General features: G+C 31.9%; 1 long non-coding RNA gene across 1 annotated transcript in view; it reads right to left on the bottom strand.

Annotated features, from left to right (window-relative positions):
- The window catches only part of LOC128162851 (uncharacterized), a 29,051-nt gene extending 15,072 nt beyond the window's left edge, over positions 1–13,979 (bottom strand). The window contains exon 1 of the long non-coding RNA XR_008240719.1: positions 13,748–13,979. This is a non-coding gene — a long non-coding RNA (uncharacterized LOC128162851). The remainder of the gene's footprint in view (positions 1–13,747) is intronic.
- Between the last annotated feature and the right edge of the window lie 9,363 nt (positions 13,980–23,342).

Raw genomic sequence — 23,342 nt, 5'->3', positions numbered from 1 at the left:
GATCATGACCTACATACCTCTGAAATGCCTTGAACAAAGAAACAATAATATAATATGTACATGATGTATGATTCAATATAACCCAGATATAGATCAATCATCTGTTTTGTAATACTTCCTATGTATATATACATGTAATAGTTTGTGTTCTGTTCTATACTATTCATGTTCATGTTCATGACTGTAGTATGGCTTAGTCATATTTTAAAGTACATTAAAAAATTGTCAAGTATATGACTTGGAACCCCCATCCCCAAACAAACTCAAATATAAACTGTCCCCTCCCCCCTAATTGTCGAATGATCTATTAAAATCAAAATATAATTTAAGTGTCTAGAAACTTTTATAAACTGGTAAAAAATGTTATTCTTAAAAAAAAATACATTTAATTACACCTTACATAATTGACAAATGATCTTGAGATATGATCAGAGGTCATATTTCTACCTTGGGATCAATAACTAGTTATCATTGACAAGTTAAAATTAAGAACAATAAATGATTCAAATTATAAATGTTTATACTCCACATTCACCCCCTTCCAATCTAACCTGGTTCTTAAGATTCATTCTTCTTAATACATTCTTCCATGTGTGCAGTAGCAAATTTTAAATCATTTCTTGATTGCTTTTTCTCTCCTGATGCACATAAACATTTTGGAAATTGCTTAATTCAATTTTTAAGATTTATAAACAAAATGTTATATGCATGTGTATTCGCCTATTTGGGGCAATTGTAAAGTCTCCTAAACAAAGCAGTGACATCATTAGGATAGGAATTACCCACATGGATCAAACACTACTGTAACATATGAAGAAGATAAAATACTTTATTATTTTTAGTTCTAAAATGTCAGGGTGTCTCCAATGGGGCATACTCCATATACAATTTTATGCGCAGTATGACACAAAGAGCAAAAATAAATTATATGGTTTAGGGATGAGGATCTCAGATCTCAGAAGTTAACAAAATATACAGTGTATCATCATTTCCTATTTCATAAAGGTGGGGGTGGGGGTTAAAGACAACACCTGGGGGTCATTAATGTACTGTACACCATTTGATGCGTCATAATGACATTAGAAGATATTCTGTATTTTCTTGATCGCTTCAGGACCAGAACAGTCCCATAAGGTCATGACCTACATTGTATTTGATGCATTATAATACATTGAGAAAGAAATACTCCTTCCTTCCTATTATAACTCATATAAAAATGATAAGTGTCTAGTACACTTACTTACATGTAATACACAAATTTAATAAGAAATTGTTTATACAGGGTCAATATGGGGTCAGCTCAATAGTGCAAGTCTGACAAATGAAAAAAATAACTTTTGCAACTATAATGACAGAAACTTTACAAATGCGATAGGATAGGTAACGATGATAAGCTTATTTAAATATTAAAATATGATGATACAGTATGCTGTCAAAGGGATATCACATTTAGAAAGTGAAAGTAGAACTTATGTATGCTGGCATCTCATTATATTGTGCTACTGCTACTACATGTCTTATGCTTACCTATATTGGTCAACATCATAATGATAATCCAATTAAAACACAATAATGAATTCCTTTAGCTGATCTTAACTAATTCTTTTCTGCATATGGAAAACACAGACATGTATGTATAATACACGTGAACCCATCTAATCGAAGAGCTGGGTAAAACAAGTACCCGCTAATGAGACATGCAGACCTGTGTTGTGTACGTAACTTTAGACAAAGATCAGTTATCTGTAACATGCATGCATTTTTATGACTTATTCTTCAAATCCACTTGCACTATTTTATTAGGTAAATAACAGCTTAAAGGTGGTGCAGGACATCTGCATATTGTTACGTTTACTTCCTATTGAGATAAACAATAAAGTATATTAAATATTAGTTAAATATTTACCCTCCAAATAATGTTCCCTAACATTAAAGCGCAATGGGTAAGAGCGTTTACATGTCTGTAAGAGCATTGGGGTCCAAGGTGTATTTTTGGAAATTTACCATTGATAGAAATGAATTTTCATGGGGGGGAGGGGGGGTCTGGACCCCTCACTCCCACCCAATCTCTAAATCTGTGCACACGATGATGTACATGTAGGCACACAGAAGAAAATCTAAAACCGGAACTGCCACGGGGAGGGGGCATAATTTAATTTTTAATTTTGTTTGTAATAATTATATAGACCGTTATACTTTCTATGATATGAAATGTTAAGATTATTGATTAACTGAAAATTCACTGCAAACAGTTCAACCCCAAATTGCACATAAAGTGCTGCTCATGTGTATTATCATATGGGAAGGGATCTCATCCTTCAGTCATGAAAATTATAATTTTTAAACATATTACTGGAGCTTGCATGTGGCCTTCATTTTTAATTAAACTGGTACATGTACAAAACAGTGTTATTGAGGGGCAAACACTTGGTGCGGGTATTACTGTCTAATGACAGCATCTAGTTTAAATTTATAATGCAGATAAGATTATGCCCTTGAAATATTGAAATTTGTTTATGACCTCCATTCGGGAGAATTATCAACGCATGTCACGCTACTATAAATTCAGGGGACCACAATAAGTTTCATGGAAAGTAGCATTTTGAGATATACTGTGTCATTTGATATCACATTTATATCATGATAAAATAACTTTACATAAATATATTGTAATAATAGATGCATCGTTTTATGAACGTTTAAATCCGCTTGAATTTTTATAATAAATTTTAACAGTCTGCATAAAGAAATAATTCACACTTATCACATTCTATTATTATACCCGCACTTTCTAAAGAAAATCCGGGTATATTGTTGTTACCCTGTTCCGACCGTCCGTCCGTCCGTCTGTCCGTCCATCTGTCACGGTTTACTTTCTCAAACCGCTCTTACATCTTATAAACCAGCAAACTAAACTCTTGGAGTTTGATTTGGGGTATCATGTCGTTTTGTAAAAAAGGTTAAAAAAAAATTCTGTTTAGTCCTGGGGGTCAAATAATTGGTAAAAAATGTTTATTAACAAAAAACCTTTTCCTCGAACTCTTCCTACATTTTCAACAGTAGACAATCATCTTTTGGAATATGTTTTAGGGTATCCTATAGATGTGCAATAAGGTTTGAGAATTTTCAAATTTGTCCTGGGGTCATTTAATGGCTGAAAAATGACTTTTTTTTTCTTTCTTTTTTTTTTTTTTTACAAAAAACTGGTTTCAAAAACGTCATTTTTTTGGCAGTAGCCAAATGATCTTCTAGGATATGACATATGTCATATTAAGGTGTGATCAGGTTCCAGAATTTTTTTTTAAGGGGATCAGTGGGCAACCAAAAATGACGTTTTTTGCAAAAAAAAAGTATGGTTCCCAGAACTCCTCTTACAACTTCTGGAGAAGCTACGTCATCTCTTGGGATATAACTTGGGCTGTCCTATAGATGTGCAATAAGGTTTTAAAACTTTAAATTTTATCCAGGGAGTCAAATAGTAGAGGAAAATTGACGTTTATAACTAAAAAATAAAACATAGATCCAAGAACTCCTCTAATGATTTAATGGATAGACACATCATATCTTGGTATATGATAGGGACTGTTCTATAGATGTGCAGTAACGTTTAAAAAATTTAAATTTTATCCAGGGAGTCAAAAAAATAGCAGAAAATTGACGTTAATCACTTGCAAAAAACATAGATCCTAGAACTCCTTTTATGATTTAATGGATAGACACATCATATCTTGGGATATGATAGGAACTGTTCCATCGATGTGCATTACGGTTGTGAAAAAATTAAATTTTACCCTCAGGCCCATTACCTACATACCTTTTGATGCCCTTTAAGGATCAAGAATATATATGGTTAATTGTTGGGAATCTCAACCGTTATCGAGCTATTCGTGCACTTCCTGTTCGAGGGGGGTCATAACCACCCCCGGGGCCCATGACCTACATGTGCATACCGTTTGATGCCCCTTGACACAAGGAACAAGAATATATATGGTTTAAGGGTGGGGATCTCAACTTTTTTGAAGGTATTAAGGGACTTGCTGTTTGAGGGGGTCAGGACCACCCACAGGGCCCATGACCTACATAACATTTGATGCCCCTTGACATCAGAAACATGCATATATGGTTTAGGGGTCATGATTATAACAGTTTCTGAGATATATGGTAATTTCAAATTCCTGGAGGGTGGGGATGACCCCAGGGGTCAAATCTAATAAACCCTATATATTGCCAGTTACAGTCAATATATGATTATGAAAACCCTCTATTATTATCTTTGTCCGTTTTCAAGTTACCATTTACAATAGATTCTACGATTCTTCTTATAGGGTTCAATGTTAGACCCCACATCCTTTTGACCCCCCCCCCCCTAAATGTGGTTCTCTAACCAAAAATGAGAAAAATCAGACCAGGGTGCACAACTACATATGCAGGCATATCATATCCTAGAGTTTTGTACAATTCTGTTCAGCCATCTGTGAGAAACAAGTTCAGAGCGGGAAAGAAGAAAAAGAAGAAGACGAAGAATAATAATACATGTATTAAGAACCGTACAAACCAATAAGTCTCCAAATTTCATTCGGGAGACTTAATAATAAAGATTAAATAGAGATAGGATCATCAAACATCAATAATTCAAAGATAATTGACAATTTCTTATTCTAAGGGGGTCAGGATGACCCCTTAGGGTCATGACTTACATGCCATAATAATCTGATGCGCCATGACCTAAGGAGGAATAATATCTTTGGATTAAGGTGGGGATCTAAATGGTTTTTATGATATTTGATAATTTCAGGAAGAGAATTTGGGATCATGACCTACATACTATCTGAAATGCCTTGAACAAAGAAACAACAATATAATATGTACATGATATATGATTCAATTTAATAACCCAGATATAGATCAATCATCTATGTTTTGTAATACTTCCTCTGTATATATACATGTAATAGTTTGTGTTCTGTTCTATACTATTCATGTTCATGACTGTAGTATGGCTTAGTCTTATTTTTAATTACATTAAAAATTGTCAAATATTTGACTTGGAACCCCAACCCCCAAACAAACTCGAATATAAACTGCCCCCCCCCCCTTAATTGTCGAATGCTCTATTAAAATCAAAATATAATTTAAGTGACTAAAAACTTTTATAAACTGGTAAACAATGTTATTCTTTAAAAAAAATTCCATTTATTTACACCTTACATAATTGACAAATGATCTATTGAGATATAATCAGAGGTCATATTTCTACCTTGGGATCAATAACTAGTTATCATTGCTAAGTTAAAATTAAGAACAATAAATGATTCAAATTATAAATGTTTATACTCCACATTCACCCCCCCCCCCCCCTTCCAATCTAACCTGGTTCTAAAGATTCAGTCCTCTTAATACATTCTTCCATGTGTGCAGTAGCAAATTTTAAATCATTTCTTGATTGCTTTTTCTCTCCTGATGCACATAAACTATTTGGAAATTGCTTAATTCAATTTTTAAGATTTATAAACAAAATGTTATATGCATGTGTATTCGCCTATTTGGGGCAATTGTATAGTCTCCTAAACAAAGCAGTGACATCATTAGGCTAGGAATTACCCACATGGATCAAACACTACTGTAACATATGAATAAGATAAAATACTTTATTATTTCTAGTTCTAGAATGTCAGGGTGTCTCCAATGGGGCATACTCTATATACAATTTTATGCGCAATATGACACAAAGAGCAAAAATAAATTATATGGTTTAGGGACGAGGATATCAGATCTCAGAAGTTAACAAAATATACAGTGTATCATCATTTCCTATTTCATAAAGGTGGGGGGGGGTGGGTTAAAGACAACACCTGGGGGTCATTAGTGTACTTTACACCATTTGATGCATCATAATGACATAAGAGGATATTTTGTATTTTCTTGATCGCTTCAGGACCAGAACAGTCCCATAAGGTCATGACCTACATTGTATTTGATGCATTATAATACATTAAGAAAGAAATACTCCTTCCTTCCTATTATAACTCATATAAAAATGATAAGTGTCTACACTTACTTACATGTAATACACACATTTAATAAGAAATTGTTTATACAGGGTCATTAAGGGGTCAACTCAAAAGTGCAAGTCTGACAAATGAAAAAAATAACTTTTGCAACTATAATGACAGAAACTTTACAAATGCGATTGGAAAGGTAACGATGATAAGCTTATTTAAATATTAAAAGATGATGATACAGTATGCTGTCAAAGGGAGACAGATCACATTTAGAAAGTGAAAATAGAACTTATGTATGCTGGCATCTCATTATATTGTGCTACTGCTACTACATGTCTTATGCTTACCTATATTGGTCAACATCATAATGATAATCCAATTAAAACACAATAATGAATTCCTTTAGCTGATCTTAACTAATCCTTTTCTGCATATGAAAAACACAGACATGTATGTATAATACACGTGAACCCATCTAAATCGAAGAGCTGGGTAAAACTAGTACCCGCTAATGAGACCTGCAGACCTGTGTTGTGTACGTAACTTTAGACAAAGATCAGTTATTTGTAACATGCATGCATTTTTATGACCTATTCTTCAAATCCACTTGCACTATTTTATTAGGTAAATAACAGCTTTAAGGTGGTGCAGGACACCTGCATATTGTAATGTACATGTATACTTTAATTTTGTTTGTAATAATTATGTAGACCATTATACTTTCTATGACATAAAATATTAAGATTATTGATTAACTGAAAATTTACTGCAAACAATTCAACCCCAAATTGCACATAACGTGCTGCTCATGTGTATTATCATATGGGAAGGGATCTCATCCTTCAGTTATGAAAATTATAATTTTTAAATATATTACCGGAGCTTGCATGTGGCCTTCATTTTTGATTAAACTGGTACAAAACAGTGTTATTGAGGGGCAAACACTTGGTGCGGGTATTACTGTCTAATGACAGCATCTAGTTAAAATTGCTTTTAAATATATAGGAATAGTTCAGCCAATAAAGAAATCATATCACTGTTGGAAAGAAAAATATTATCCTTTTTTTTCTTTTATATTTGTTTTTATTTTACTTTAAAATACTTCTTGCCTTTCTGACACGAAAGTAGCGTGAACATTAACATGTTAAGGAATTTGATATTCGAGAGAACTGGATTGCCGTGGCCATTTTTATTGCTATATTCACTTCCTTGTAATGAGGAGCGCTGTTTAAAGAAATTAAAAAATGCTCTAATTTTAGAGCTAAAATATTTGGATTTTTCTGAACTAAGTGTTAGTTTATGTCCAAAAATATCATATAGAAAAGTTTAAGGCAGATCTAATGGTTAGTTTTTTGACCACCCAGCCTCCCTAAATGAATAGAAAATTGAAAAAGCAGACTTTTCTTAATATTTTTTTTTAAGTCGACTGCTAGCTATTTGAAAAACAGGGTCTTTTTTATATTAGAGGACCATCTGTTTAAATGAATTGAAGAGCATTTGCATAATAAAATACACATAGATTTTGTTTTCATTTTTGCACATTTTATTTTATCGGATAATGTACATTATACGTTTTTCATAGAAATTTATATAAAATATAGATTTATTGACTTTCGTTTTACACAGTGAACGTAATAACAAAAGGTAATCTGATGTGTGAACAATACTGATAAAGACACTTGTAAAGTATTGAAAGTACTTAATTTAGATTTAAGTTGATTGGTTTTGGTTTTGATATTTTGTGACTTTCAGTTTGCTAAATTCAGGGGTGCGAGATTGTTATTTATTGAAAATTGTTGCATTTTATTTTTCCTTACCTTACAGTATGTTATGAAATCAAACTAGATTGATTTCTCTCAAGCTCAAATCTATGCTTACACCAATTCAGACCTCTCAAATCACGTGGTCACCACTATATTTGTCAGCCATGTTTTTTGATACACGCGTCCCATTTAGCTTCTTTTGCGCAGCACATCAGGTAGAATAATTATGTCATTATTGATTAAACGTTTACTGTTATTTTGCTATTTTTGATCTTTACGTTTTTGGGGGGATTTTTTTGGTAACCTTTATTGTGATATTTTGCAAAAAACAAAAAACAAAATATCTATTTAACCATTGATTTTCCATTTGATTTACAATAACAAAATCTATCTTAGCCATACAATTTTTTTAAAGTAAAATCAGGTTTTAAATAAAGTTTATATTTCAATAAACATTCGAACGGAAAAGAATTATCTTATTGGAGCATTATATTTTAATGAGAAAAAATAATGATAATCATAGAAAACTTTATAGTATTTCAACAAAGTTACCTACCTATTACATCTATAACTGCATAAAACATTAACCGAATTAACGAGTTCAGTCACCAGTTTTTCGCAACGATTACGTAAAGATTATTTTCTTTTCGACTGAGCCCAACCAGATGTTGCACAAACATGCACGTTATGTAACACGTTCCAAATTCAAAGGCATGGTACGTTAGCTCCGGCGAATATGTTTGTGCAATGCAATGGGTAGAAGTAAAGGTTGAGATTCAAGGTCCTTGCATTGATGACACGCATTGATGACTTTGTTACCGTCGATGTTATTGCACATCAGAGCACTACACACCCAGATCAGAAGTACTTTAAGGCAGCAAGGGACAGTTTCGGATAAAGTACCCGACACTATTTTTGTAAAATTGAGAGTTGCTGTACTTGAAGGCTTATGAGTGTTGCTAAAATTCATGAAATCAGATGATTATTATTAGTTAGAGGGGTGTCTCTTGTTGAAACTGATATGCAGTATGTAGGCCCCATATGTTAGGTTCATGAGAATTAGAAGTAAAATGCGAAACCTGCGGCTATGACTGTTATGTTGACTTTACACAGTGAAATTGCAAGTTACAGACGGGAGGTAAAATAACACGAAAAGTAGGTGGATGTTACATTGTAAACTATATACCGGTAAGTTTCTGACATGTGATAGTGCAACATGCACGCGGTACGGAAGGTTGACCCTCTGCAGGCAATTAACTGGGGGAGGTCTAAAAAGCTTAAAAAATCATGAAAAATTAGCAAAATATGAAAGGGTCAAAATCTCACAAAAACCAGTATGTAGAGAATTTAACAGGTTTTGACTAGTAATTTTTTTCAGAAATTGGTGATTGGCCTTATAAAGAGTGAATTAAAGGTATTTGTGCTGAATATGAACTGAGAAAATTCTAGTTACAGAGTTCCGAAGACATGCATCCCTTGGCTACAATGAATTTTATCAAAAAACTGTCCCCTGCCACCTAAACTTAAACTTAACTTTATTTATTTTACAACGATTGATAAACAAGTTCTACAACTTATATTAATATCTCTCGTTGGCACGGATGTTAGCGCGAGGGGGTCATTGGCCACCTAAACCATGACATACAATTTGGCGCCTCATCTCATTTCCTGTAAGGTAATCATGGCTCCCTGAAAGACGGTTTTTTGAACGATTGAAACTTAATTGTTAAAAAGAATATGAATATGCATATACTTTTTTTATTTACCGTACAATTGGTTTCCGGGGGGGGATTTACACTAGTTACGCAGTAAGCTTTAAACCGCCTTAAATACCTCCACGCATACGTTAGAAAAAACGCAACTTTAGTGTGGTTAATTACGCGTTGTGTTTTACCATATAAAACGCTTACATAACCACAAGCGTAAATAACCACTTTTACAGTACATAGAATGGAAATTCAGTGGGGTTTTTAAATTCAGATTTAGTCAGTTTCGAGCATCAGATATAATTTGCAATAATTTGAATTCAATTAATGTAATACACATTTCAATGTTTAAAAAGTATTGACAATTTTAAAAATATAGATATTATTTAAAGGTTTTTTTTATGTCTGAGTGTTAATTGATAAGGAAAATCATGCACGTAAAAACTAAATATAAATTTAAGGTTTAAACTATTCAACTTGATTTTATCAATTATACGCGGCTATGTTAAGGCTGCCCGATTAATTTCACAGCGAAATGTAGAAAGTCACTTGTCTGTACTTCATAAGATATGACGTCATAGTTAACTTTGACGTAACGATCTGCATTCCTTTCGATCGTTCTTAGGGAATGTATCTTAACGTAATAAGTGATATTCATTGTGCATAATATAAAACCGTTTCATTCCTTTACATAGACACTGTTATAAATACTAGTGATACTAAATTCAATATCACCGATATGGAGTATTAAAAAATCAACAGTTTTTAAACTTCGTAATAGGTAAATAACTATTCATAAACTAATGGTTTTGAGACTCCCCCTGCTACGTGTAATCTAATGAATGGTGATATGTATATGCATATAAAAAACGGCTTGGCACAAGTGAAAGATAAAAACAATCTTAGAATATTTTAGGTGAAATCGGGAGAGAAAATAAGTACCAATGTGAATCTTGCTGGGGGAAACCTACCGATTGACTTGATTTTGTGTAAATCGAGCCTAAAAGGTAAAAATGTGCCTAATTTCGATGGCGGTGCGAAATGTTTTGACAATATTTCAAATAAACGAAATATTTATATGAACCCCCAGCAAGAACTGCAAAATACGTTACTTATCGAAGGATTTTTCATAAAAATATTTTTGATTTAATGACATTATTCACTTGTGCCGATGCGATTTTATTTAGATTATTCACCGTGTTAGAATATACCCGTCACGTGCTTAAGAAAAATATATGACGTCACATAAATACATCTAACTTAGTGTTGGATGTCACTGTTAATTTATGTAATAAAAGTTTAAAGAAACTCGCTCGGTTAAAGTATTTTTCGATAATTAAAATAATATCATTTTTTGATAATATATTTAGCTTCGGGCAGCTTTAACTTAGCCGCGTAGGGTTGTAATTAACAATGTCATAAATTGATGGCAGATACTGGAAAAAAAGTCTCTTGCAAAATTTTCAAAAAAAAAAATCCAAATAATATTTTGAAACAAAACAAAAATCAAAATGAAACAAATTTTTGACCTTAAGAGACCCTTTCCCGTGATGGCAGTCATATTTTTTCTGTATATTTTTTTAAAGGAAATTTTTTACAGTAATACACTAAATTGCGACAAAAGCCCCACAACAGAATTTCAGTGCATTAAATACTACGCTTTCTATATTTAGTTTTGAACATACACCTAATTCTGAGTCTGGCTCAGTATTTAACATATTTAAGGAGACATATGCCAGACAACATGTATAGAGTGTTTTTCTTCTTTATCTTCAAAACAAACCTAACACTGGGGCGATATACACTGCATAATGAGGCAAAAAGGTAATAAAATCATATGCAAAATCTACTGTAAACGTAATACATTTGGCTGTTTATTCTATTAAGCGCTTTTGGTGGAATGCAGCTTCTGCTATATCCAGTTCAACGCTTAATGCCACATATGTACAAGAATAGTCACATTCAGGAATACGCTAATTCAAATCCACGCCAACTTGTTCAAAAACTGATTTCCGCCAAATATCGAAAACGCCAAATGTGATAAGTTTATATTTTTTTCAACAAGAAGTAACAGGGACATCCAAATTAAGTATTTTACGAAAGCTAGTAAGCAACTTTTATTTTACACAACATTAGATTTACAGAGCACTATTTCATGTTTCCACGACGTCAGGTGACGTCAAAGAACAGGAAAGCAAACCTGTCATTTCTTTTCTAAGTTAAAAAATTTTAGTTCCACACATTTTTCATGTTATTTATATATCCAGACAAAAAATTCACCTTTACATAAAATGCACCTTTATGCTATTGTTTGTCTAATTTTTGTATAATGTCTTTTAGTCTTTTAATGCATATCGTAGATCACTTACGTCCAAGTATCTCTGTTCTGTTGAATTCAATATATTCACCTCATCACATCCACCTTACCCGGAAGGTATCGTTTCGATCTAATGATTTTCGAAAAGCGTTAGTGATTATTCTTTGACACACTTTAAATAACCCCGTGTATCCTACTTTAAAGTCATGCACAGAAGCGTCAAAACAAATCAACGAATGAACAAAAAGCCAGGTCTAACTGCGTATGGAAAATAATATTGAATTCATGACTGTCGTCTGTTTTTCTCATTAAAATGAAACTAGAATTTGTTGTTTAATTAAATGGCATTACATAGTTAGAAAATTATTATCACTTGGATATGGAAGATGATCAGCCACGCAGTGAAGAAAAAAAATTATATCCATCAAAATTGAGGACGAATTACTTGGCATGTTTTAAAATATGTTCGACACAACTTTTATTTTTTTCTATTTTGTTTTAAAAGAGGTTATGTTTTTGCATGAAATGGTTTTGTTGTACTATTTGAATTGTGGTTTTTTTCTTATATATTATTTTCATATTATTGTCATATTGTAAATTTTGAATTTACTGAAAGGTTATAAATACATAATTTTTTATAAATATCTTGTTGTTACACCCCACCTGAACCACCAAAATTTTCATTTTCATTTTCATCTTATTTTAAAATACTTTTGCCTTTCCGACACGAAAGTAACTACATGTTAACATATTAAGGAAGTTTATATTTAAGAGACCTGGAGGGCTGTGGCCATTTTTATTGCTATATTCACCTCCTTGTAATGAAGAGCTCTGTTTAAAGATATTCAAAAATGCTCTAATTTTAAAACCAAAATGTATTGGATTTTTCTTACCCAAATGTTAGTTTATGTCCAAAAAAGTTATATAAAAATGTTTAATGCAGATCTAATGGTTAGTTTGTTGACCATCCAGCCTCGTTAAATGAATAGAAAATTGAAAAAGAAGAAATTTTTCAAATCGACTGCTAGCTATTTGAAAAACATAGTCTTTTTTTATTGCAGGACCGTCTGTTTAAATGAATTCAAGAGCATAAGCATAATAAAGAGTCATTTGTGAACTATTTAATTAGATACATATAGATTTTGTTTTCATTTTTTGCACATTTTATTTTATCGGATAAAGTACATTACACATGTTTTCATAGAAATTTATGTAAAATATAGATTGATTGATTTTTGTTTTACACATTTAACGTAATAATAAAAGGTAATCTGATGTGTGAACAATACTGATAAAGACACTTGTAAAGTACTGAAAGTACTTAATCTAGATTTAAGTTGATTGGTTTTAATTTTGATATTTTGTGGCTTTCAGTTTGCTAAATTCAGGGATGCGAGATTGGTATTCATTGAAAATTGTTTCATTATTATTTTCCTTACCTTACAGTATGTTATGAAATCTAATATTGAAAAAATCAAACCAGATTGATTTCTCTCAAGCTCAAATCTATGCTTACACCAATTCAGTCCTCTCTAATCACGTGAAGTCAAAAATCCTTCCACTATATTTGTCATTTATGGTTTTTTTTAATACACGCGTTCCATGTCGCTTGTTCTTCGCATTACATCGGGTGTAGCAATTATGTCCTTATTGATTTAACGTTTACTGTATGTTTTGATATTTTTTTTTATCTTATACGGGTTTTTTTGTTTCTTTTCTTGTGATATCTTGCAATAAACAAAAAAAAAACTCTATTTACCATTGATTTTCCATTTGCTTTCAAATAATAAAATCTCTCTTAGCAATACACAATTTTTAAGTAAAATCAGGTTTTAGATCAAGTATACATTTCAATAAACATTCGTACGGGAAAGAGTTATCTTCTGGAAGCATTATATTTTAATGAGAAAAAATAATAATCATAGAAATCTTTATAGAATTTCAACAAAGTTAACCTACCTATTACATCTATAGCTGCATAATATCAACCGAACTCACTAGTTAAGTCCCCAGTTTTTCGCAACGATTACGTAAAGATCATTTTCTTGTCGACTGAGCCCAAACAATATACTGGACAAACATGCACGTTATGTAACAGGTAAAGTCTCATATTTCCAAATTTAAAGGCATGAAAAGAAATTGACATGGTATGTTAGCTCCGGCGAATATGTTTGTGCAATGGGTAGAAGTAAAGGTACAGATTCAAGGTCTTTGCATGGATTGCACGCATTGATGACTTTGTTACCGTCGATGTTACTGCTCAACAGAGCACTACATACCCAGAACAGAAGTTCTTTAAACCATGACATACAATTTGGCGCCTCATCTTTATTTCCGGTAAGGTAATCATAGTTCCCTGAAAGACGGTTTTTTGAACGATTGAAACTTAATGGTAAAAAGAATTTGAATATGCATGAACTTTTTTATTTACCGTACAAGTGGTTTCCGGGTGGTGGGGGGGGGGGGGGGGGGTTTACACTAGTTACGCAGTAAGCTTTAACCGCCTCAAATACCTCCGCGCATGTGGTAGAAAAATCGCAACTTTAGTGTAGTTAATCACGCGTTGTGTTTTACCATATAAAACGCTTCCATAACCACCAGCGTAAATAACCACTTTCACAGTACATAGAATGGAAATTCCCTGGGGTTCTTTATACCGATTTAGTCAGTTTCGAGCATCAGAAATAATTTGCAACAATTTGAATTCAATTAATGTAATACACATTTCAATGTTTAAAAAGTATTGACAATTTTAAAAATATAGATATAAGTTAAATGTTTTGTATGTCTCAGTGTTAATTGGTAAGAAAAATGATGCACGTAAAAACTAAATATAAATTTAAGGTTTAAACTATTCTAATTCAATTGAATTCAATTAATGTAATACACATTTCAATGTTTAAAAAGTATTGACAATTTTAAAAATATAGATATAAGTTAAATGTTTTGTATGTCTCAGTGTTAATTGGTAAGAAAAATGATGCACGTAAAAACTAAATATAAATTTAAGGTTTAAACTATTCAACTTGATTTGATCAATTAATTACTGCGCCCTTTTTGTCGGAGTTGTAATTAACGATGTCATATATTGATGGCAGATACTAAAAAACAAGTCTCTTGCAAAATATTCAAAAAGAAATCCAAATAATATTTTGAAACAAAACAAAAATCAAAATGAAACAAATTTTTGACCTTAAGAGACCTTTTCCCGTGATGGCAGTCAAATTTTTTCTGTATATTTTTTTAAAGGAAATTTTTTACAGTAATACACTAAATTGCGACAAAAGCCCCAAAACAGAATTTCACTGCATTAAATACTACGCTTTCTATATTTAGTTTTGAACATACACCTAATTCTGAGTCTGGCTCAGTATTTAACATATTTAAGGAGACATATGCCAGACAACATGTACAGAGTGTTTTTCTTCTTTATCTTCAAAACAAATCTAACACTGGGGTGATATACACTGCATAATTAGGCAAAAAGGTAATAAAACCATATGCAAAATCTACTGTAAACGTAATACATTTGGCTGTTTATTCTATTAAGCGCTTTTGGTGGAATGCAGCTTCTGCTATATCCAGTTCAACGCTTAATGCCACATATGTACAAGAATAGTCACATTCAGGAATACTCTAATTCAAATCCACGGCAACTTGTTCAAAAACTTATAGAACAGGAAAGTAAACCTGTCATATTTTTTCAAAGTTAACAAATTTAAGTTCCACACATTTTTCATGTTTTTATATACCCAGACATAAAATTCACCTTTACATAAAATGCACCTTTATACTATTATTTGTCTCATTTGTGTTTAATGTCTTTTGTGGTATATTTACGTCCAAATATCTCTGTTCTGTTGAATTCGTTTCGATCCGATGATTTTCGAAAAGCGTTAGTAATTATTCTTCGACACACTTTAAATAACCCCGTGTATCCTACTTTAAAGTCATGCACAGAAGCGTCAAAACAAACCAACGAATGCACAAAAAGCCAGGTCTAACTGCGTATGGAAAATAATATTGAATTCATGGCTGTCGTCTGTTTACCTCATTAAAATGAAACTAGAATTTGTTGTTTAATTCAATGGCATTACATAGTTATAAAATTATTATCACTTGGATATGGAAGATGATCAGCCACGCAGTGAAGAAAAAAAATTATATCCATCAAAATTGAGGACGAATTACTTGGCATGTTTTAAAATATGTTCGACAAAACTTTTATTTTTTTCTATTTTGTTTTAAAAGAGGTTATGTTTTTGCATGAAATGGTTTTGTTGTACTATTTGAATTGTGGTTTTTTTTCTTATATATTTTTTTTCATATTAATATCATATTGTAAATTTTGAATTTGCTGAGTGGTTGTAAATTAAGAAATTTTCATAAATATTTTGTTGTTACACCCCACCTGAATCACCAATATTTTCATTTCCATTTTCATCTTATTTTAAAATGCCTTTTGCTTTTCTGACACAAAAGTAAATCGATGTAAACATATTAAGGAAATTTATATTAAAGAGAACTGGATTGCCGTGGCCGCTTTTATCGCTATATTCACCTCCTTGTAATGAGGTGCGCTGTTTAAAGAAATTTAAAAATGCTTTAATTTTAAAGCTAACATATTTGGATTTTTCTGAACTAAGTGTTAGTTTATGCCCAAAAATATCATACAGAAAAGTTTAAGGCAGATCTAATGGTCAGTTTGTTGACCACCTAGCCTCCTTAACTGAATAAAGAAATTGAAAAAGCAGAAAATTCTAGAGGGTCCTTTTTTTAAATATTTTTCAAGTCGACTGCTAGCTATTTGAAAAACAGGGTCATTTTTAATATTACAAGACGATCTGTTTGAATGAATTCAAGAGAATTAGCATAATTTAAAACTAAAGGAGAGACTATCATGAACCATTTAAATGAATACACATAGATTTTGTTTTCATTTTTGCACATTTTATTTTATCGAATAATGAACATTTTACATGTTTTCATAGAAATTTATATAAAATATAGATTAATTAATTTTCATTTTATACAGTGAACGTAATAACAAAAAGGTAATCTGATGCGTGAATAATACTGATAAACTTAAGACACTTGTAAAGTACTGAAAGTACTTAATCTAGATTTAAGTTGATTGGTTTTGATATTTTGTGACTTTCAGTTTGCTAAATTCAGGGATGCAAGATTGGTATTCATTGAAAATAGTTTCATTATTGTTTTCCTTACCTTGCTATATGTTCTGATGTCTAATATTAAAAAAATCAAAGTAGACTGATTTCTCTCAAGCTCAAATCTATGCTTACACCAATTCAGACCTCTCTAATCACGGGAAGTCAAAAATCCTTCATCTATATTTGTCAGCCATGTTTTTTTAATACACGCGTTCCATGTCGCTTGTTCTGCGCAGTACGTCAGGTATAGCAATCATGTCATTATTGATTTAACATTTACTGTATGTTTTGATATTTTTTGATTATATACGTTTTTCTGTATTTTTTTATTGTAATATCTTGCAAAAACCAAAGAAAATATCTATTTAACCAATGATTTTCCATTTGATTTACAATAATAAAATCTGTCTTGGCCAAATAAATTTAATTTATTGAGTAAAATCAGGTTATAGATCAAGTAAACAGTTCAATGAACATTCGTACGGGAAAGAATTATCTTATGAAATCATTATATTTTAAAGATAAAATTAATAATAATTGACATGGTACGTTAGTTCCAGCAAAAATGTTTGTGCAATGGGTAGAAAGTAGAGGATTCACCTTATACACGTACTTCTGAGTCCGGCTCAGTTTTTAACATATTAAAGGAGACATGTGCCAGACAACATCTACAGAGTGAAGAAATATTTCAACACTGGGAAACATTACAGTTGTTAAAAGTTTACTTTTATCAAAATTCACACATTTGTTATTTTTCTTCCAAAACCTAGTACTCAATGGAAACGGCAATGTAAAAAAACGCTGTATAATCTTATTTAGGGAAATAAAAAATACAAACTATCTCGAAAAACATTGCAATTAAACTATGAAAAAGGGGGATGCAGAATGACAAATGTTGAAATATTTCTTAAGTCTCTTAAACTAACATGGATTAAGAGACTAACTCAAGCTGGATAGGTATTTTTTCTGAAATTACTGGGTGTCATACCAATAAACTATGTCATTTTGGACCTGAATATTGTAGACAAAGGGCAAAAGCCACTCGTAATAATTTCTGGAAAGAAACCTTACTTTATTTATGTGATTTTTTGGCAAGTATAGAGACTGATAATATCAATATTATGCTTGAGCCACTATGGTACAATTATAAAGTAAAGATTCAAAATAAATTTGTATTCTGTAAGGCTTTTATGAAAAAAGGATTTCATATTGTTCGTGATTTCTTTGATGCTCAAGGTGAATTCATTAGTTATGAGAGAATCACTAATGATTATCCAGTTAAGATTCCATTTACTACATATGAAGGTTTGAAACATGCAATTATTTGTGCTTGGCCAAATGTTTAGCAGTTTCCACATGAAGTAATAATCAAACCATATCAACTGAATCTATCAAAATACTTTGCTTGTGTAAAAAAGGAGCACGGAACATGAATGATCACTTAATGACAAAAACAAATCATAAACCTCTAGATTTTAACTGGAAACAGGTTTATTCAAACCCTGGATCTGCTACAAAAGATTCAGGATTGATAAGGTTTAACTATAGAATTATCCACAGAATATTAAGTACTAACAAAATGCTATACATGAGTAAATTTAAAATTTCCCAACTATGTTCAATATGTTTTTAGAACCTACTTAATACTATAAAAAATTACTTTTTGTTTGATTCGGAAATGCATATTATTACATACTTTTTTTCAAACATGAACGTCGATAAATCTATGTTTAATCGAATGGGACCTGTGTATATAGTTTTAAACTAATCATATTTTGCTATTTTTGTATGAAAATGAATATTTAAAATACTGAGATGAATTTAACACTGTACAGTGTGAGATTTATCCTGACCAAATTTTAGGATTGTACGAAGAAAAGGCAGAAGAAAATGGCACATTCGTAACACAAACTTACCTACCTGTTGCATTCATTACATTCACTTCATCACCTCCACCATATTTAGATTGTGTCGTTTCAACCCGATGATTTCCGAATAGCATTTATAGTTATTTTGTGACACACTTATAACAACACCGTGTATCTTAGTTTAAAGACATGCTAAGAAACATAAAAACAAGGCAACGAGTGCACGGAAAGCCAGGTCTGTCTATCTTACTAATGTTAAACTAGAGTACATGTATGTGGTTTAATTCAATGGCATTATGTAGTAAATAAAATAAGTATCACTTAGATACGGAAGATGATATTTTGTATTTACTCAAACCACCTGATAAGACACACTATACAAATATTCTTAAATGTCATGTCAAACTTCGGTTGGTATCTTAACTTCATTAAACAATGTTTACATCAACTGAGCATTTCCTCTCTTTTTTATTGTACGAAGTGTTCCGATTAACTTTCATTTGATAAAATAAGCCAGTCTTCCCATTACTGATATTCGCATGGAATCTGTTTTTGTCTCTATTAATCTCTCCATGTATAGGGAATTAATATGTCACTGAAGAACTCTTGCCTTTATACGGTGGCTACTATAGGACATATATCTATTAAATATCTATTCGTGGCCATGAAATAAAAGTCGTTGGGTCTGATCAGTACCGTAGTGTGGATTACATTCACATGATGCTGCAACAAGCTTTGTATTTATGCAGTTTGTAAAACTGCATTACCAAATATGTCAGCCATTTACTCAAATTCTCGTCAGGAACAATATATAACGCAGATAATAAAACAAGATATGTGTACCTGCCTGTGTTCCTTGTGTCAAGGATCTCACGGTTGTCCCCATAAAACCACTAGCTTGTGAAATAAATTTTTCATCAGAATATTTAAATCGGAGTTAAGAATTGAATCCTCTTTTTAAAAAAAAAAAAGTGCATTTAGACGAACTTTATTGGCGTTCAAAAGAAGATAGAGCCTTTACAAGTCTAGAATATTCGAATCAGGGGTTTTTTTTAAATCGAATCCTTTTTAGAAAAGGTGCATTTAAAAACAACCTGTGTTTGCATTCAAAATAAGCTAGAGCTTTTAATAGTCTGGGTAAACGTTAAATATTTGGGCTGTAAAGGGAGATAATCGTCGAAGAATTTTAACTTTAAAATTTATACCGTTGACTAATTCATAATACATACATGTGTAATACAGTATTCATTTATAATTCATACCCCATACACCTGTATAAACATTAACAATCAATACAAAGATACATTCTAATGAAATTAGTTTCAACCCTTCGCCCTATTCTGAGATATAAAGTTCATGACGGCTGAAGAACTAATTAACTAAGGTACTGCACACACGAGGATCCAGTACTTTTTTCCGATGGGGGAGAGAGGGTTTCTAAAGGATATATTAATTAGATATGCCAGTGTTGGGATTCGAGGCATATTTTTAATAATTTTGTTATATAAATTTAAGAACTTCGAATTTTCTAGAGGGTAGGGGGTCCGGACCCACCAGAACAACCCTCCACTCTTTCCTTTAGATCGACGAATGCTGAAAATGCATTCCTCCTTGTCTGTTGATTTCATGTACAAAACGTGCAAATATGTCTAATTTCGAACACTGAAAAATTTGGTGTTCGCTGCTTGGAGACCAGTGGCCATGTTCATTAAAGTATCTAACAATTAATTTTAAGTCATGTAATAGGATATATCTTAAGAAATAGCTTCTGACCACTCTAAGACATGAAATAAACCGAAGCTATCTAAGATGTACCCTTACTTATGATATCTTAGATTGACCAAATTTCTTATTTAAAAATCAAATATCAACAAATTGTATTGTGAAAAAAGTATTGTATATATAACATATACATACTGGAATATGTTTTCTAATGTGGTCTTGGTATTTGATTTACCAATGACGATTATCTATTTTATTTGCTAGATTTTAAATCTATCATGTTTAAACGTTAATTAAATTGCGTGCCTTAAATGGTTTTTTTTTTTCTAACTTCGTCGCCAATTTTAAATATTATCGAACTTTGGTCACCTTACTTAGAATCGAAATTCTCAGACACATTGTTTTAAACACTCCTACACGCAATGATACCAGATCGAACTCATGTGACTCCAGGGTAGAGGTAGGGGGTAAGATGTACTTAGAAAGCAGGAAAATAGGAACCGTCTTAGGGTAGTGCAAATTTTCGGTTTTTTAAGTGAATCTGCTATGTTAAAACTGTACCGGTTTCATGCAGGTAAATGTAGACAGCCGTGTGTATATGTACACGTACATATGTAACATCATCTCAATGACTTTTTTTATCATTTTGCCATTATATTCCGATCAGATATATTTTACTGCATATTATTTGCTTAATTAAATGCGAATTACATTATTATTGCATATTATCTCCCTAATTAAATGCGAATTACAATAAGCTCATTTAGATCTACAAGTAGATATTAGACGGGAATTTTTTTTGCAAATTTCGAAAAGAAGCCATAGGAAGTATCAGTGTCACCCATGTCATCCATCCAGTCTGACCGATCGGAGGTGGCTTTAAAACTATGATTCATAAAATATGACATCATCTTAGATTGTTGTTTGATCAATAACTCATTCTGTTTTAAAAGCGTTAATCAACATGGGCGCTGCCATTTTGGACATTTGCGCATCTGAATCTGTGCATAACATAGACACTCTTTCAATCCAAGTGAGTTTTTCAATGAAAAGTTCTCGGCCAATAACGGCTCACACGTGTCACCCTCGTGACTACGAATCGTAGCAGACGAACTGCGTTGAGGTCTAATGCTTACAGACAGTTTTCCACGACTGTTTATATCAATAACCTAAATCAAAATAAAAAATTAAAGTTCATAATGGCGACAGCTGAAGTTGGAAACTAAAGCCACCAATAAAAAATCAGACCGCATCCGATGTAACAAAAACGGTCTGTGTGTAACAGTGTGCATCTGTATTTATTCATTTGCCATTTTTTTTAAAGGTCAGTCTAAACTATGTTCTGCAGCTCTGTTACTAAAAATAGCATTTTATCTCTTTAAGAATATAATTGTTCCTAATCATTGTTAACAATTCTGAGTTAAGTTTAAACATGATCCACTAATGTAAGTCATTTTGTGAGACTTACCAAATATTCTCTCCGTTAAGTGCAGATAAGTCATGAATCTGGCATGTTTCCATCTTTTTGAAAAATTGTGAAATTTTTTAAATACTTTAAAGTCAGAAAGTGGCACGTTAAATTTAAAAAATCTGTTTTAAGTTATAAAAGAACATTCATCTATACAAGATATATAAAAATCTGTCTTTGGACTCTCAATTATATTGCAAATGTGTTGTCGTAAAGTTGGACATTTTTTTTACTTTTAAAACTCTCCAGAAACTGTAGTTTAGCACTAGATTTACATTGAAACATGTACCATATTGAAAAAAAAACGACATATTAGCAAGTCAAACAATATTTGCCTGAATTGTATGGGTGCTTCAACACATTTCAGGGGTTTTTTTTAATAATCAATGCCATTAAATCACGAGAAAACATGGAAAAAGAGGAATTTAAATATAAGCTGAAGTGGAATAAACTTATCTATTTTTGAAAATTTTTATAATTACATGTACCTCAAAATTTATGAAAGATAAAGTAAGCAAGCTAACAGGCCCCATTTCTGAACAATGCTACACATAAAGACAAGCAGAGTACCCATAAATGCACTAATGAATAATCACAGGGACGACAATACTGCAAAATTCAAATAACTAAAAGCCGGGTTTTTCTAGTGTGTAATTTTGCGTATAGTTTAGTAAAGTGAAACTCTCTCTCTCTCTCTCTCTCTCTCTCTCTCTCTCTCTCTCTCTCTCTCTCTCTCTCTCTCTCTCTCTCTCTCTCTCTCTCTCTCTGTGCTTATTATTTCACATTAATAGTTGATTTTCAACTGACAACCTTATTACTTTAGTACGGGGGTGGAAACTTTAAATTTAATGAATAAACAAAGATTGCATTCCTTTAAAATACTAATATTGATTGAAAAGAAAGAGTACTAGAATAAACATATTGATACATATATTGATTTTATTTCATTCTATTGACACTTGATCTAGTTATCTTTTGCTTCAAGAGGTAGGATTCAATTTCATAGCCCCCCCCCCCCACCCCCTACAAAAAAACTCAACTCCATGGGAAAAATGATTAAAGATATATTTGTAAATTCATTGCATTCAACAGACGATGATTTATTTTTAATGCGACAGTGGTGTGGAACCCCTTGCCAATGATTGTTTATCACGTTGAATGATCAAAGAATAAGGAAGATCTGGTAAAAAAAAAATTTGTCCGACAGTATACGTCAATGAACTTTTATTGTTTGAGGGGTGGATGCACCCGATATCAAGCCTGCAAAATTAGACGACAAGCAAGGAATACAAATACCATATTTTAAACAACGCAAGAATTGATAC

This window comes from Crassostrea angulata, chromosome 9, assembly GCF_025612915.1.
Source record: "Crassostrea angulata isolate pt1a10 chromosome 9, ASM2561291v2, whole genome shotgun sequence".
NCBI lineage: Eukaryota > Metazoa > Mollusca > Bivalvia > Ostreida > Ostreidae > Magallana > Magallana angulata.
Note: the sequence above shows the minus strand (reverse complement) of the source record. Positions and strands in the feature narration are given on the sequence as shown.